This window comes from Hylobates moloch, unplaced genomic scaffold (assembly GCF_009828535.3).
Source record: "Hylobates moloch isolate HMO894 unplaced genomic scaffold, HMol_V3 SCAFFOLD_1, whole genome shotgun sequence".
NCBI lineage: Eukaryota > Metazoa > Chordata > Mammalia > Primates > Hylobatidae > Hylobates > Hylobates moloch.
In genome coordinates, this window is record NW_026652276.1 from 636,861 (window position 1) to 649,745 (window position 12,885).

The following is a 12,885-nucleotide window of genomic DNA, read 5'->3' on the forward strand; positions in this document are numbered from 1 at the left end:
TCTGGAGGGCCGGCCCACAACTTGTGCCCCCGCGACGGCGCGGTACACCGGCGAGACACTCACCCGCCAAACAGCCCGAGAATAAGCGCCGACCGACCGCGCCGCGGACCCGCCCAGCGCCCGCGGTCGGCTCACACCCCGCCCCGCCCCACCCAGCGCGCAGGCGGATTGCGTCACCGCGTCATCCCGCCCCTTTGCCAACTCCTTCCTGGCTTAGTGCGGCCTGGCCTTCTTCCCCTCCCCCAAGCGGCCGGCTTCCGAGTGCGCAAGCCCAGACTCGTCCGCGTGGTCCGCCTCTGCGCAAGCGCCATGCTCCTCCCACGGCAGTTGGCCATATAGAGGCTGGGGGTGGGGGGGAGGTCAAGCGTAGCCTCTTCTCCTTTACCAAGATGGCGGCTTGCCCCTGTTTCGCCACAGTTCCTACCTTATGAGCTCGGTTTTCTTATGCTAATAAGAGTGGAACAGGTAATGAGAATCTTCGCCTTGCGGTGGGTAACTGGACTGGGGGGAAGGCCGTTTGTTAGAAGGAGACAGGTGCCCACTGAGGAGGAGAGAGGCGGTCGCGGGAGGGCAGGTGGTGGCGGGAGTGCGGAGCTATCACGGGGAGGGGGAGCCTTAGTCTCTGCTCTTGTCCTCCAAGAAGATGGCGGCAGCACCGAGCTGGGGCGCCGAGTACGACTGGGAGCGGGGGGACGGCGAGTGGTCGCGCGAAACTCGTCAAGCCCACCACCGCCGCCGTCTCGATGATCGGGGGGCCTCTCCGGGATTGGCTGTGCGCACGTCACGTGGGGCCGACGGGCCCTGCGCAGACCATCGAGTCGGGCGTCCCTCCCCGGGGACGTGGCCTTCCTGTGCCCGGGCTGGGGCCGGCCGCCCCGCGGGGGAGGGCGGAGCTGGCGCGGCCCCTAGCTTTCTCCTTCTGGTGTGGGGCCCGAGGTGAGACCTGGGGAGTGCTCCGCGAGCCCACGAGCAGCGACGTGGCTCGGGGACGGGAGGGTGCCGTGCCTGGCTGCGGCCTGAGCGGGATGGGCGCGGGCGGCTCCGGCCCGCGGGTTGTGCCCCGGCCCGGGGTGTCCTTTCCTCCCTACCGCGTGGCCTGGAGGCACTGCAACTGTCCGAGACTCACGTCAAGGCTCGGCGCAAATACCCCTCGTTCAGGAAGCCTTCCTAGGTTTCCCCCGCTTAGAGGAAACACTTCCTGAGTTCCTGATGGCTGACCCGCATGGTGTTGGGAACCTGAGCCTTTCTGACACCGTGGCATGTTGCTAGGGCATTTTTGTGCGTAGCTCCTTTGAAAAGTGGTTAGGTGCTCAAGGCTAGCTGCTACATAGCCTCTCCATTCGACTTAGAAAATGAGAGGATCAGACTTGACATGGTGTTTGGACGCCATGTAAAATCAGAGGAAGTCGACTTGGGCTTTGCTTATTAAACAGTGCCTATTACGGTGAAATTAAACGTCTGAAGGAATGTGGTTGAGTCGTAATCTTAAGGAACATGACGATTTGCCCCTCAGTTTTGCGTTTTATGTCCTCAGATTCATAGCTACCTATACGCTAAGCCCTCAATCAATGACTTCACATTTATTTGGTGTCTGCTTAAGGATAATCAGTCACTTTCTTAGCAGCTGACTTCCTTAAAATCCTATTAAGATAGGTTAAGTCACAATTAGGATTTTGTCTAAGGCTCCTGGTAGCGGCACATTGCATAATAAGCTTAATGTTCATTTAGGGAAGCAAATCTGGGATGCTGAAACACTGGATGAAACGTAGTGCTTAGGTTTATATTTTGATTTTTTGACATCTAAAAGTATCCCTAGGCTAAATTCATTAAGTACGCATGGTATTAGGATACTTGGCAACAGTATTTAAAAATAGTTGAAAAGGTGTTTGGGTAAGAATTATTTCCGTCATTTGAATTACCGAATCTGGGTCTGAAACATCAACCTATCAATAGTTTTAGACTTGGGGAAAATGGAGCTGGAGCCTGCTGCCTCAAGTCTCAGGGACAGCGTTTGAAACTCCATTAAATAATTCATCATGAGGATTAAACTTTCCTGTTACTACTATTAGTTTTGCTTGGTGCCAAGCACTGTTGAAGGGACTTAGCTCATCTTATCAGGAGTCAAATTAATGTCATTCGGGTAAAAGTGCATTGACTGTAAGGAGAGCACCTCTAAGATGTAGTTGACCTATGTCCCGTCCCTCAGCGCCACTAGGCTTACTTGAATCCTTGTTACAGTGTCCTCTCCAGTGGGCAAAGCTAACTTCTCAGTGGCCTGGTGGGAGAATTTCTTCTTGAGTAAATAAGTATTTTTCCAGATTTTGTTGTTTTGGCCTTCCAGTTGTCTGACTTCAGCCTCATGGCCTCACTTCTTCATTTCAATTAAAAAAAAAAAATACTTGCTGGAAATTGCTGTGTAAGGTTAAGGGTGCTGCACATACAAAGGTTGAGAGGATATAGTCTTTTCGGCCGGGTGCAGTGGCTCACGCTTGTAATCCCAGCACTTTGGGAGGTCGAGGCGGGTGGACACTTGAGGTCAGGAGTTCGAGACCAGCCTGACCAACATAGTGAAACCCCGTCTCTACTAAAAATACAAAAATTAGCCTGGCATGGTGGCACGCGCCTGTAATCCCAGCTACTCGAGAGGCTGAGGCACAAGAATCGCTTGAACCCAGGAGGCAGAGGTTGCAGTATGCTGAGATTGTACCACTGCACTCTAGCCTGGGTGACAGAGTGAGACTGTGTCTCAAAAAACCAACAACAAAAAAGAGGATATAGACTTTTCTTTTCCTCAAGCAGCTTGTGGTCTAGTGTGAGAGACTCATTTGTAGAAGAGTAATTACATTATGGTGTGATAAGTGCAATGATAGAAATACGTATAAGGTGTGGACATAGGAAATAGGCTATGATTACCTGTTGGAAAGTCTTCCTACAGAATGTGCTCCTTGAACTGGGGTTTAAAAGATGAGTAAGAGTTTTTGCAGGTGGTGCTGAGTGGACAGGAAGACTAGGAAAGAGGAGGCTGACATTTATAGTTGGTGGCATACATGAGCAACAGGTTGAGAATTTGGTATACTCTTGCTATTGCAAATGGTAGAGAGCTTGGCTCAGAGTGTGTACTGAAGGACTTGATGCCTTTCAGTGAGTTTTATCTAAGATACTCTGACCTGAACAGAATTTGAGATGATTGTGCCGGGTCCACTGGGATATCTTACTATCCTTCGTGGGTCATATGGATTCTCCATTAGTGCGTCCCAACTGAAACTTACAGAAAGGGCTTAAGCAGAGAACATGCTTTTTGGAGTACAAAGTGGTATTTCCTTTTGGTATGGCCTGTTCATTGTGCATCCATCCCATAGGCAAATGGTGATACGAAAGCTTTTCCCTCTCTGGTAAGCAGTAACCAGGTTCTGGAAGAAGCGTACCATGCAGCTTTCCCAGTTGCCAGGTTATGATGACACAAAGTCCCAAATGCTTGTGAAGGTTTTTGACCAAGTAGAAAAGCAGAGAACCCCAACCAGTATAATGTGTCAGAATGCTTTTTCCCTTCAGTTGTGAAAGCACCACAACGTTCAACATCTGGAAACCAAGAAAATAGTGAAAAGAACCTTTTTTCATGTGTATAATATTTTAAAAATTGGTTACATGTTATTTTTTGGTATTTCTAAAGTCAGAGACATTTTAGAAGTGAAATCCCTAGTAGGCTGTTGTTTTACCAAGCACACTGAAGTTCCTCGAATACTATTGAAGATGAGCCAGACACTTGTTCTGAGACGTGTCTGGACATCGTGGGTTGTGTTAGTCATCTTGTTGATACTTGTTAATTTGGTAACAATGCATAGACTACATACTCTCCCTTACTACTTTGTATTAGCGTTCATATTAATCTTATTTCAAATCAAGGTTACATCTTCATGTAATTTATAGAGTCAGATAATCCTAGAAAGGCTTGCAAGAAAGAAGTGCCAACGTCCTTCCCCAATCATGTTTCCTCCCCTGCAGAGTATCTACTTCAGCCTTAGTAGATTTCCTTGATCTTTGCCTCCAACTCCAAAGAGCATATTTGCTTGACATCTGTATTTGTGTCCCCTACCCCTGTTTCATATGATGTCTCTTCGCTTGACACTGAGAATAGGTAGGAAGTTCCTAGCTTGCTTTCACCCTCTGCCTTCTCAGTGCAAACGGATCCATGGCTGCCCAAAGTGATATATCCTTAATTTGGTTAGTTCAGTATTGATTGTTTATATTATGACTACATACTGCCATTTACAGCTGGACGAAGTGGTATAATAGGATTGTTTTCCCTTTTCTGGATAACTTTCTGTTTTCCTGGGTTATTACAAGTCTTATTTGTTTTTGTTTGCTTGCTGCTTGCTCAGTTTTCTATATTTTATCACTACAATTCAACCCCAAATTCTGAAGCAATTGTCTAAATCTTTCAAGAAATTGTCCGTTTTCTTTTGAAGAAAATTAGTATTCCTATCATTTTATCTCGAATAAATCTCTTCCAGCACCTCCAATTTGCTGCAGGCTTGTCTGTGCCTGAAATCTTCCTGTAAATCTCATCACTCCCTCTTGTGTTGGAGCCTCACTTTTCTGGAACCTATGTCATTCTCTTGATTTTGCTCTCTCACTTTGTTGGAGCACATCCTTCACTGGTTGCCTGAGAAGTGCATGGCAGATGAAGTTTTGAGAATTTGTGTGTACGAAAGTGCTTCATTCTGCTCTTACCCTGAGTAGGAGTTTGGACATCATTTTGCTCCGCTGTCTTTAAGTTTCCAGTGTTGTTGAAGTCTTAAGCCGTTCTGATTCTTTTTTATTGATACGTAACATTTTTAGAGGCTTTGTGTGTGACTATGTTTTTTCTCCATGAAACCTGAAGGTTTTTCTTTCTTTTTTTTCTTCTTCTTTCTTTCTGTTTCTTTTCTTTTGTTTTTTGTTTTTTTTTTTTTTTTGAGACACAGCGTCTTGCTCTGTTCCTCAGGCTGTAGTGCAGTGGCGCTGTCATAGCTCACTGCGGCTGCGATCTCCTGGGCTCGAGTGATGCTCCTGCCTCGGCCTCCCAAGTACCTGGGACTACAGGCATGCACCACCACACCCGGATAATTTTAAAAACTTTTTGTAGACATGAGCTCTCTATGTTGCCCAGGCTGATTTTGAACTCCTGGCCTCAAGTGATTCTCCTGCCTCAGACTCCCGAAGTGCTGGGAGTGAAGGCTTTGCATCTGGCAAATTCACAGGCTTTTCTTTCTGTGAAATTCAGAACTCCCAGAGCAGTGATGTCCCTTGGAGACTGTTTTCATCCATCGTCTTGCCTACTCTTTGGTCCTGTTTGTTTGCAACTCATGTTCTTCAATGCTGGGCATTTTTGTTGATTTATTGCTTTGATTTCTTCCTATTTGCTTTCTCTCTCTAGAATTCTACTCTTGGACCTTCTAGATTGGCACTCATAATTTTCTTAAGTTTTTTTTTCCTCCTTCTAAGATTTTTGTTTTTGTTTTTATCTTTTAAATTGTAAATTGACAAATTATACTTGTACATATTTAGGGGGTACAAAGTGATGTTATGATTTGTGAATACAATAAATAATAAAATCAAGTTAACATAATTCATCACTTCAAATACTTTAAGCTTTTTTGGTGAAAGCATTTGAAATTTACTCTCAGCACTTTTGAAATCGACATTATTATTTACTGTATTCACCGTGCTGTACAATATATCTGAAAAAAGAAAACCACATTCCTCCTGTCTAGTTGATGTTTTGTACCCTTTGGTTTTTCATTTTCTTTCTGGAAGTTATTCTCAAGTTTATCTTCCAGCCCTTCTGCCGAGGTTTTTCTCATTTCTAAGAGCTTTTTCTTGTTCTCTCTATTCCTATTTTATAACCTATTTTTTGTTTCGTGAATGTGGTATCTCCTGTTAACTGTTTGAAGATATTAATGAGGTTTTATTTTTCCCTGTTTTCTTTTTCCTGAAGTCACTGAGGCTGCTCTGGTTTGTTTTGGGGTTTTTGGCTTTTGTCAGCCTTTTCTGGGCTATGCAGTGATGTTCTTGTGCCTGCTCGTGAGTCACAGGGCCTCTGAGCCCTGTCTGTGGCTTGCTGACTGTGGTTTCACTGCAGAGGCACCTGGCCGGGCCCTTTCCTTACAGCACCCCTGTCAGCTTCTTTAGGTTTCTTCAGATTCCCCAGAGAAATATCTTGTAGCCCTTTGCCTGGCGAAGTGGCCAAATGAGGAGAGAGGCCTGGGAGCGCAGCAGTAACCGTAGAAGAGTTTACTTCCCTCTTTTCAGAATTGTTTCCCTCCTCTGTAACTGGTGTCCCCAGTCCAAAGATTCTACTTCCCTTTGCAGACAGAAAAGCGATACCATTTTGCCAGGATAGGAGAGGGACTGTGCAGGTTGGCTCTGTGTGGCTGTGCAGAGTTGTGGGGTGCATCTTAGGGATCTTCCTGCGTTTTAAACCTGTCAGGCAACTCTGTTTTTAATTCAGGTCTCCTGGCTTCCCGTCATATTGCTGATTGGCCTTCCCCACTGCCGATACAGGATTCAGCCCTTTTAGGTCTGTTTCCAGTTTCTAGCCTCCAGTATTTTAATGTTCTTATCTCCATTCTTATTCTTTGCTTTTGTGATTTGTATCTTAAAAAAAAAATCATTTACTATCATTTTAGTGGTGCTTCAGGAAGTAGTGTAAATGTATTGATCTGACAACTGCCCATGCTAGAGACACTTCCAGGAAGTGGGATACAGTGAGGAAAATGCCAGTGTGTTCTCATGCACTTTCATGGAGGCCGCATTTTGGTAAGGGGTGTCAGGCAGTCAGACCAGCAGATACGCAGTATGTCCAATGTGGACAAGGAGGAAGGGGGAAAATGAAATATCGAGGGGAGTGGAGTGGGGGACACAGCGGCAGTTTGGCATAGTGGGGAGGCCTTGCTGATTGAGCGACAGTTGATTCAAACTTGAGATGAGCAAACAAGCCATGGGCAGCCATCTGGGGAAGGGCGTTCTAAGAGGAATGGACGGGAGGTGAAAAGCACGGGGGCAGGACTGTGTTGTGCACGTTAGAGGAATGTGGAACACCAGTTATTAGACCAGTGTGGAGCAGGGCCAGAGGGTGTAGGAAACGGGCAGGTCAGGGGAGAAGCCAGGGCTCCTAGCAGTCGGATCTTGATGCCTTTGGAGAGCTGGAGCAGAGTGACTCAGTACTGGTGGTGGATCATAGCGAAGTGACCACGGGCCACACCATTCACGTTTCTTACTTTTCCCATCACCTGTAGGAGGCAAGTATTGTTGTCATCACAGGTCAAGGTAGACCCTGAGGCAAAGACTAGAGTTAGTGGTTTGGCTCGAGTTTGTGCCTTCAACTGCTTCACTGCTTCCCTAACCTGGCCTTGTCAGTCAGCCTCAGTCTACCACCTACCCAGGTCTGCGTAACCCCCAGAACAGTATACACTGACACTTTTCTGCAAGCACAGTTACCTTTTGGGGGAGCCCCTCTCTTAAAGCAGAGTAGGTTAATGTTTGTGAATGAAACGGAACTTTGGCAGGCTGAGGTGTCTCAGGCCATCAGCTTACATTGTCTACTGTGTGACTAATTGAGGCAGAAGGTGTCCTTTTTAATAGTATTTTCTCATCACTTTTGCCCGGGTGCCCTTTCGGAATGTTATTTTTGGGATAGAACTTGAGTTTCACTTAAATTTATAGTTCTTTCTGTTCATTCCTACTGCTCTGTTGCCCAGATGTGGATTTTGCTTTGTCTCACAAGCATTGCTGAAACACTGGTAGAAAGGTGGATGACGGATTGGTTGTGATTAGTTTGATCTTCACAGTAGGGAAATTCAAATGGTCAATAAGCTCAACAAGATTGCTCTCACTGATGATCAGAGTTGCCATTAAAATCGTATTTCCCCCACATCAGGCTGGAAAAAAAAATAAACATGATCATTTTAGTTGTCCTCAAAGGAGAAGAGGACAGGTATTCTGTAATCAGGTGTTGTGAGTGTAACTAGTTAAACTCTTTGGGAGGTGGGCAGTTTTACCTTGGCAATATCTATCAATGCATTGCCTGTAATCATATAATTCCATTTCCAATTCAATTTATCCTATGGGGGTAGAGGCCCAAGTGAGCAGACGATGTTCTTTTCAGCATTGTTTATAATCGAAAAAAAAAATTAGTTCAAGGGTCCTATCAGTAGGGGATTTATTAAGGTATGTTTACTCCACTCAACATGTAGTTGTTAACAAATGAGGTAAATTTGTATTTGATACTAGGAAAGATGGCCATGATGTCTTTTCAAATGAAAATAAGTGTAGCAGATGGTGAAAGAATACATATAAGATCCTATTTTTATTTAAATCATGTATTAAAATTATAATTAAAGTATAATTAAAATTACAGTTTTGAAGGTATACTTTAGATTTATTTCTTGGGAAAGCCTCATGGGGGGTTGCCAGTTTTTACATTGTTTTGTTGAGTTATATTTTAGAATATTTTTAAAGCTATAAAATCAAGTTCCTTGGTAGACCATCACTACAGCAAGCCCACTGCAGTATTAATCTATTAATGCGGCCAATGTTAATTAAACCATTATTCGTTTAGCTCCTACCCATCCCATTCCAGTCTCTCAGGAGGCTTAGCTGTGTCTCAGAGACCCCCGTGCTATGGCCGCAGGTCTCTCCTGGGGCAAGAAGAGGTTAAGAAGTGGCTGATGCCAAAGTCAACAGTCAGCAAGCACAGTGAGCAGTCTTGATGTCTTGATGAATTCTTTCTTTTTTTTTTTTTTTGAGACGGAGTCTCACTTTGTCGCCCAGGCTGGAGTGCAGTGGCGCAATCTCGGCTCACTGCAAGCTCTGCCTCCCGGGTTCACGCCCTTCTCCTGCCTCAGCCTCTCCGAGTAACTGGGACTACAGGTGCCCGCCACCACGCCCGGCTAATTTTTTTTTGTATTTTTAGTAGAGATGGGGTTTCACCGTGGTCTCGATCTCCTGACCTCGTGATCTGCCCGCCTTGGCCTCCCAAAGTGCTGGGATTACAAGCGTGAGCCACCGCGCCTGGCCTGAATTCTTTCAAATAAGCGTTTTTCATATCTACTCTAGGGCTTGCCATTTCCCTCTGTTGTAGTCTCAGAAGTTCTTGAGGTAGACCTTGTGAGACCTGCAGCAGTACTTGCTGTCTTAGGTACAGAAGGCAAGATACTGATTCTTTCTCCCTGACTCAATGAAGAGTTAGATGTTTATCCAGGTTAGGATGACGCTGCCCCCCTGTGCCCCCCCCCCCCCCAAAAAAAAAGAAAGGATGGTGTCTTTGACTGGACTGGGAGTCGGGAGACCTCACTTCAATTTTGGGCTTTTCTTTTTTTTTTTTTTTTGAATAGGTTCAGAGCTACTCCCTGGACCTGTTCTTATCAGCCTTATGACTTGGGGCCTTGGGATACTTTTTTTTTTTTTTTTTTTTTTTAATTTATTGAGACGGAGTCTCTCCCTGTCGCCCAGGCTGGAGTACAACGGCATGATCTCGGCTCACTGCAACTTCTGCCTCCCGGGTTCAAGCAATTCTCCTGCCTCAGCCTCCCGAGCAGCTGGGACTACAGGCAGGCACCACCATGCCCAGCTAATTTTTGTATTTTTAGTAGAGACGGGGTTTTGCAGTGTTGGCCAGGCTGGTCTTGAATTCCTGACCTCAAATGATCTACCAGCCTCGGCCTCCCAATCAAGTGCTGTGATTATAGGCATGAGCCACTGCTCCCAGCCTGAGTTGGGGTACTTTTTGACCTGAAGGACTTCAGCTCCTTCCTTTTAAAAATAAGAAAGCTGAGGCCAGGCGCAGTGTCTCACGCCTGTAATCCCAGCAGTTTGGGAGGCCGAGGCAGGCAGATCACCTGAGGTCAGGAGTTCAAGACCAGCCTGACCAACATGGAGAAACCCTGTCTCTACTAAAAGTACAAAATTAGCTGGGCATGGTGGCTCATGCCTGTAATCCTAGCTATGGGAGGCTGAGGGAGGAGAATTGCTTGAACCTGGGAGGCAGAGGCTGCAGTGAACCGAGATCACGCCATTGCACTCCAGCCAGGGCAACAAGAGCAAGACTCCGTCTCAAAAAAAAAAAAAGCTGAATCTTTGGGATTTTCATTTTTCATTTTATTTTTTTAAAACAGATGCCTCAGAACCTGGGTAACTCAGTTTATCAGAAGTTCAGTTTTCAAGTTTGGAAGGCTAACACTTGGAGCTGATAGTCACTCATAAAACATCTGATTTTGGGATCACTTTTAAGAGTCCATGAGTGATATAAAAATCCTCACCTATTAAGACTTTTTGGCCGGGCGCGGTGGCTCACACCTGTAATCCCAGCACTTTGGGAGGCCAAGGTAGGTGGATCACGAGGTCAGGAGATCGAGACCATCCTGGCTAACACGGTGAGACCCCGTCTCTACTAAAAATACAAAAAATTAGCTGGGCTTGGTGGCAGGCGCCTGTAGTCCCAGCTACTCGGGAGGCTGAGGCAGGAGAATGGCGTGAACCCGGGAGGCGGAACTTTGCAGTGAGCCGAGATCCCGCCACTGCACTCCAGCCTGGGCGACAGAGCGAGACTCCATCTCAAAAAAACAAAAAAACAACTTTTTATTCATTGCTTCCTATATACCAGTCATCACGCTATTTATTTCTAGCAGTGGTTATCACCAGGGTGATTTTTGTTACCGAGGGCACATCTGGCAGTGTCCAGAGACCTTTGTGGTTGTCATGACCTACAATCATCTAGTGGTTGTGGCCAGAGATGCTTACATCCTGTGGTGCACAGGGCAGTCCCCGCAACAGAAGTATTCGACTCAAAATGTCAGCAGCGCTGAGGTTGAGGAGTCCAGCTGTAAAGGGTCAGTCCTTGAAAGGGCTCTAGGGTATAGCCGTCACAGGCCCCATTTTTTTGTTTGGAAAGAGTAGAGCCTGGCCAGGTCCAGTGGTTCACGCCTGTAATCCCAGCACTTTGGGAGGCCAGGGCGGGTGGACCACCTGAGGTCAGGAGTTCGAGACCAGCTTGGCCAACATGGTGAAACCCCAGCTCTACTAAAAATACAGAATTAGCTGGGTTTAGTGGCACATGCCTGTAGTCACAGCTACTCGGCAGGCTGAGACAGGAATATAACTTTAACCCAGGAGTTGGAGGCTGCAGTGAGCCAAGATCGCGCCACTGGACTCTAGCCTCGGAGAGACAGAGCGAGACTCTGTCTCAAAAATTAAAAAGTAGAGCCTGGTAGAGTGAAGCCACTTGCAGGAGTCGTTTAGTTAGGGCTGTATTGCCTTACAGTGCTGGTGTCCTCACAGATGATAATAGTAATAAAAAACTCCACACCTGTTTACTGTGTGCCAGCTCGGGTTAAGCGCTCTCTATGTATAAGCTCATGGTAACACTAAAGGCATTAATATCAACTCCTTTTTACAGGAGAGGAGACAGGCCCGATCAAGGTCTGTAATTATTTCTTCTTTTTGTTATCTTGGCCCTTAGCTTTTAGAAGTTCACACATTTAAACATTCCATCTTGACAGATTTACCCAGCGTTTGAGTGTCTGTGGGGCTTCTCTAAAGCGCAGGGTCAAAGGGGATATCCTGCCCACACAGCACTTTCTAGTTCAGGAGTGGGACCAACCAGGCCTTTGCAGCAAGATAGGTATTTGGTGCCGAAATACACGCTGTAAAGTTGTCCTGTGTTTATTGGAATTTTGAATATCTTTCATTGATTCAATTGGCATTTATTTTTCACCAAGTACATATTCAGTAAATACGTTTTGGAAAAACAGTGAACAAATCAAAGTCCCAGCCCTAAAGCCATTTATGCACTCACGGCCTATAGCTGCAGTAACCTGCTGCTTGTTAGCACTGGGACCAAGTCCATCTGTGGCTGCCTTCGGGGGTTGGCTTCTAGTCTAGACTCTTGCTGGGTTAGTGTTTCCATCATTCTGTCAAGGATCCAGCTCTAAGGCTGATAGCCACCTCCCTGAATTCATGTGATGGATGCACAAGCCTCTTGGACTAACTCCCCTCTTCATTTTACTGCTTCCACCCCAAGCCTGGGTTACGCGTGAAGCCATTGATGTGCTATTAATGTATTGGTGATGCTTTTACTTGGTTTGGATCCCTATGGCTTAGCAGAGTAACTTGATCATGGCAGGTGCCATATACATATTTTGAGGGATGAACAGATAGGATAGTGTTGATTGCTAAAAAGGTAATGATCTGGCCGGGCATGGTGGCTTATGCCTGTAATACATACACATGCACTTTGTAATTCTAGCATTCTGGGAAGCTGAGGCAGGAGGATCACTGGAGCCTAGGCATTTGAGACCAGCCTGGGCAACAAGGTGAGACCCCCATCTCTACAAAATATAGAAAAAAATTAGCTGGGCCTGGTGGCATGCCTTTGTGGTCCCAGCTACTCAGGAGGCTGAGGTGGGAGGCACGTTTGAGCCCAGGTCGAGGCTGCAGTGAGCTGTACTCACACCACTGCACTGCATTCTAGGTGACAGAGGGAGACTGTGTCTCCAAAAAAGAAGTAATATTCTGAACTTCTCCTTTCTTGACTTTTTGGTGAGTTATAATGGGCTGCCAGAATCTAGATCAGCTTTTTAGGCTCTGAGGGATATGCTTCATGTAGAAATAATCCAGTCTGAAGGCCAGGTCTCAAGGTGTCACTTTTGTATTCTTGGATGACTGTCGAATGTGTGGTCTCGACGAATGGCTTTGTGGAGTAGCTTTCTCCAGAGACTTGCATGTGCTTGGATTAACAAACTTGCGATCCAGGTATGCTAAGTAGGTGCCTTCTGTGAACAAGCTCAGTATTGAGGGCCCTGTTGTCCTCGAGGCAGCCAAGTGTTCTTGTATACAGCTGTCCTGTGT

At 46.2% G+C, this 12,885-nt stretch overlaps 2 protein-coding genes across 4 annotated transcripts in view; one reads left to right on the plus strand and one right to left on the minus strand.

The window, feature by feature from the left end:
- SEPTIN2 (septin 2) overlaps positions 1 to 738 on the minus strand; it is a 38,493-nt gene extending 37,755 nt beyond the window's left edge. The window contains exon 1 of one of the 2 annotated variants that reach the window (XM_032761368.2): positions 425 to 738. The gene's annotated coding sequence lies outside the window, so the exon portion shown is untranslated. Of the gene's footprint in view, positions 1 to 63; positions 153 to 424 lie in introns of those variants that run through there. The other variant, XM_032761357.2, reaches the window with a different exon arrangement.
- The window catches only part of HDLBP (high density lipoprotein binding protein), an 89,265-nt gene continuing 76,724 nt past the window's right edge, over positions 345 to 12,885 (plus strand). Inside the window, exon 1 of one of the 2 annotated variants that reach the window (XM_032761319.2) lies at positions 345 to 465. The gene's annotated coding sequence lies outside the window, so the exon portion shown is untranslated. Of the gene's footprint in view, positions 466 to 808; positions 937 to 12,885 lie in introns of those variants that run through there. The other variant, XM_032761337.2, reaches the window with a different exon arrangement.